This window comes from Hesperophylax consimilis, chromosome 7 (assembly GCF_061612785.1).
Source record: "Hesperophylax consimilis isolate HC1 chromosome 7, BYU_Hcon_1.0, whole genome shotgun sequence".
Taxonomy (NCBI): Eukaryota; Metazoa; Arthropoda; class Insecta; order Trichoptera; family Limnephilidae; genus Hesperophylax; species Hesperophylax consimilis.
Genome location: NC_142842.1, coordinates 2,528,504 through 2,534,037, shown reverse-complemented (window position 1 = coordinate 2,534,037; position 5,534 = coordinate 2,528,504).

Genomic DNA, 5,534 nt, shown 5'->3' with positions numbered 1-5,534 from the left:
ACATTTCTTATGTGTGTCAATGTGTCACTTGAGAATCGTTTCAAAAATAAAATCGTGGCAGTTGGAACACGGTTACCAAGAAGTCATTGTTATCTTAATCTACCGCTGCGCTGCAATAGAGGAAAACTAAGAATAAACCATAAAAGTACTTGATCAAACTAAACAAAACTTTATCGCAAACCCTTAGAAACGGGGCAAATAAGAATCTTCTTTCTGCGGGTGTACACCGATTTTAATTGTTTACCAACTAAAATAAAATAAAAAGTATTGTAGGCACTCGAACTTGTTTTAAACTTGAATGTTAACACCGTACAAGAGTCTCAACAGTTCGAAGCAATACGGATAAAAATGAGTATTGCTGTTTATTAAAATCTTGTTAAAAACGGGAGGGCAAGCCGTTTCCTAATAAACTTTTAGTACATTCAGAATATGTGTTCATGCACCTGCGTTTGTCCTGACAATACACGTGAACACGTGTTCCAACATCGCCATAATACATTCGTATGTTACTGATAGTATATTAAGAAACCTGTCAATTCATTCGCTAAAGGTCTGCAGTCCCGATTTTAATTATTAGAATTAAAATAATTTGAAGAGATCCTTAATAAAATGCAAATATATTTTTCAGTATGTTTTCTCGGTGATGAAAAGGAGGAAGGTTAGAAAATTTTTGAATATTCAGATCTGGTCACTGAACATGGCTAAAGCCATTTCAAGCAACTTTTGATTATGAATGGTGGTCTTTAAGTCCTTTCTGGTTAGTATACCTTCTACAGGGTTAACCAGGGCGATACTGATAGTGTGTCGGCATTTTCGACAAATCTTTTTATCATTTTTGAAAATACATATTTGAATTCCACTTTTGTTTTCGCTAGTGATTAAATGCTTATTTTGGAAGTGAAAATAAATCCACTTCCAGACTGAGCTGAAACTCGACAGAATCGTTGTCAATAACAATAATATTCTAAAAAAAATCTGACGTGACACACGACATTACAGCAGTTAATGTAAGAAATAAATGTCGTACCTACCCGATTGGCAAACCATCGGTGAAATATATATACATGTATATATAAACTTAATTGCCATAATGAATTAATTAAATTAATCAATCATTTTTTTGCAATGCCTTTTTGTAAATTGAAATTTAATAACTTCAAAATTATTCTCGCTTCGTCTTAGGACGGGATGTTTCGGAGAATTTGAACAATTCTTCACATTTCAAAGTTAATTTTCAAGTTCTCTTAAAGATTTTTTCAAGTTATGTTATTATTTCAGTTTAGTCAAGCAATTGGCCTATAATGATATAATAACAGAACATGAATAGGACTTTCACAGAACCCTAAAATGATCGTTGAAATTTGTTAAATTGTTAAAATTCTCCGAAACATCCCGTCCTTAATCTACTACATTCATACATAATTGAATAGTTCGAAAAAATACAGATTTTATTTTATCTCTCATTTTCATAATATTATGTAACGAAATACATTGCTATCAACCACTATGTAAATTGCTATCTCAACACAGGCATTTCACACATAGTGAGATAGGCAATACTTCGTTACTGTAATTAAATGTGACATTAAAATAATTATTTAAATAAAAAAAATTAAACACCACCACTATGATTTGGCGTATTCATAAATATGAAGTTTAACAAATTGATCACAAAAGCTCAAATACATAAATATATAAAAATACCCAAAAGGCTATTTTTGTCGTAAGCTCAAAAATCTGGGTTTTCGGAGTAAATTTCTGTTTGTATTTATTTTGAGCAGAGAATATAAATCAAACGTGCAAATATCAAACAGCGATTCTAGAATCAATCAAGCATTGATGCCAAATCATATTGGAGCACGTTTGTCTGAGATTACACAGGAATTGTATTCATTGGCAAAACTCGTTGATTGTCTCTTGCGCCGTCATCATTTGGATTTGCGTGTTTGTCTACAAATCTAGGCCAACAGTCTGACGAATTTAACAATACTAATTCAAATATTCCCAGTTAATAAAAAATCACAATTAAAGTCTTCGGAATTCGCTAAAAGGTTTCATTTGAATCAACATTAATAATATGCAATATCAACAACTCTGGCTGCTGGGGGCGCTAGCCTAGCATATTGACATTGACATTCCTTTCAGTGGCGGCAAAATTTATTTAGTACTCGGTAACAGTGTTTTGATTTAAAATGATCCAAAAACATGGTCTGTTTGCGCAGTTTACGGATGTAATAATTACGAACAAACAACAACACTCAAAGTCGTTTTTCAGGATTCCAAAAAACGTTAACAGGTTAAATGGTGAAATTGTATAAATGATTTATACCCTGAAAAATTTGATTTAAAAATTTTTAAGCTGTTAGTTGAGTTCCATGTGGCATTCTGCGTTCATGTTGAGAATATAAATCATCGTCAATCTCGATGTTCTGAATTTATGATTGAATATATAATATATGTATAAAAGTTTTTTGTTAAATTTCTCACAATTATATAAATATTTTATTATCTTCTGAACCACCAATGACAAAGTTAATAGCCGTTTTAATATATTTTTGTATGAATGAGCAAAAAAAGCTGTAAGGTTGATTTCTGTAATTTATTAACGTAAAATAAAGAATACGTTTTCAAATAAAATCGATTAAAGTGTATTACAGAAAACCAAGACGCACAACTCATGCCGCTAGGAGGCGCTAGTGTAGCACGTGGCCATCAGAATGTATTGGAAATGTCGGAAGTTGGATTATTATTAATATAAATATAGGGTATTTGATTTTAGAACAACATTTTATTTCTTATACAAATATGTCCTGTTAAGAGCGGATTTAGATATCAGATTTGGAGTCGATTTTGCAGTATAACTTTATTTATTTGAGTTTTTGTTTTCGATTAAATCGAGTTCTAAGTTGGAATTTTTCTTAAAAAAAGTGTGTCGAAAGATCAACCCGGCTCTAAAGCTATTTTAAAACCCTTAGTTGTAGAAAAAATTATTTGAACATATCGTTACCGGTTACAATACCTTTTTTATTGTGAACACCGCACAATAGCGTGTGCCAAACTGACCGAAGCCAGTGGAACTATGGCATCCCAATTTGGGGTATATTGTGAGGATATGGAGAGGGGAAGATGATAAGTAGACACCTACCTGGCTATCGTCATTTTAAACAATGAAACGTTTCGAATAATATACATACATACGTGTAATTTTGGTAAGTATGGTAGTCATTTTCTACAAAGTTAGATTTTTTTACAGAGAAGATTTAAAACACCCACATGATTAAACGCGTGCAATTTTGTATTTGTGAAGCATGCACGTGGCATACCTTAATTCATAACAACCTTACGCATGAATAGGACGACACGATACAAACAAAATATAATAACGAAAACACCAAAATCATTTATTCTCTTTTATAGCGATACGCCCAGATAAAAATCCACGTGAGAGTCTGTTATATAATTCTTAGGTGTATGTTTGTCTATCCCACTAAAAGCTCAAAAATGGAACACCATGATACTGAAAATTATTTTCAGCTGTAGAACATTAGCGAATTTCTACATCCACGTAATTATTTTTGACTCCCAATGAATTTACCATTTAAAACTATGATTTTTAAAGTTTTCATTGAAAAGATAATTACTTTTATATATCCATCACTCAACAAGTGATATACATATTTTTTTCCGATAGTTCTGCTGCGATTTTTTAAAAACTTGATGCTGTTCGGTTTTTATAACTGGAAGACCAACACGGGCAAAGCCGGTGCGATAGCTAGATATTCATAATATTAAATAATCAGTAATATTGTATACGTCGCGGTGTATCGCATCTACCTACACTCCCTTGGCGTTCATTGTCGAATAAATTGAAAGGTAAAGGAGGGTTTACACTTAACCGATAAAATATTGTTTTAAAATTTTAAAGGATATTATTGATAGGATTTATATTGCACTAAAAACTGATTGCCTCTACCTATCTGCATAGATAGGTACTAATTTTATAAGATTATTTTAACATCTAACTGATTGGTCTACTCTAAAAATGTGAACAAGGTAATGAGGTTTACATGATAGCAAATCCGAAATGAGGTGATTTAACACTTTAGCTTCTCTCACACGTACGCCATACTCTCATAATATATCGTCTTAGAGCATGGCATATAAAAAATGCCTTTCTGAGACAACTCTATTCAATTTTTCAACTCAAGGAAAGAAGGTGTATGGTATTTTCTGACTTCCAATTTCGTTTAGTTAGTTTAGAGACACGATAGTTTTTGAGCGGGTATTTATGTTTTCAATATATCTACATTATTCACCCAAAAAAGCTAATTTTGCTTTCTGAGATAATTGGAATCTTTCAATTCTGGATAATAAATTAATCAATGTGTGTGACATTTTCTGACTTCAATTTTTTCCAGTTCGTTTAGAAACATGATAGTTTCTGAGCATTTTGTCAATATTTATGAATTATTAACACAAACACATAATGTTTTACTTTTTGTTGTCTAAGAATTGGCGTGCGATGTGTTGGCTTAGCCTATTTCACTATGAGCGGTATGGTGAAATAGGCCAAGCCCACATATATTATGAAAGTATAGCACCCGTGTAAGACTAGCATTATTCAAGAACGCCTTAGAAAATTTTTATTGCAATTGTTTTATTCTGAAAGTCTTTCGTGTTATAATAACTTTATTATTTTATTTTAACAGTTATTTAAATGTGACATTATTACGTAATTGAGATAAATTTACGTGAACGCTCGTTCTATTCAAAAATCGTAAGATAGTCGAGCAGCAGTCGAATGAATAGAGTTATTTCTTACGTCGTATCGGTTACTTACTTACCTTTGAAAAAAACAAATAAAGCTTAGTAGAAGGTTTTTACTATAAATTTTTGGGTTTATAACTTCAAATTTGTAAACAATACAAAAAAGGCAATAAAATTTTATGAGCATGACTTCATTCCAGAATTTTATTGCCAATCATTTTTAATGTTCCTTTTTTGACGAAAATCGACGTTTTTAGATTAAAAAATTACTTAGGTACACATATCAAATAACGTTAAAATATTATTTGACTTTTTTTGTTTTAAATTACTATTTTTGAAGCAATCCCAATCCCAATCCCAATACATTGATATGTAATATCTTAAAAAGTTTATATTATTAGACCTATGAAAAATCACGGGATATTATAATTATTGTAGAATTGATAATTGCATGTTGGGTAAAAATCTTAGATCCTAGAAAAATCATGAAATCTGACATGGCCTTAACCTTAAGAAAGTAAAAAAAAAAAACTTTCACTTTCCAAATTCAAATTAAAAATAATTTCTTGAAAAAAAAAATTATTTTATAGGCAGATAGGTACGTAATTCATCGCTTATATGAATTCTGAAAACATCGATTTCAATTCCGAAAATAACAATCCAAAAAAGGATTGGTTTGCGACTGGGACTCAAAATCAGAACCTCTACTATATTCAATTTGGGAGGTCGATTTGGGTACCGCCGCCCCGGAAACCATTTATTCGATA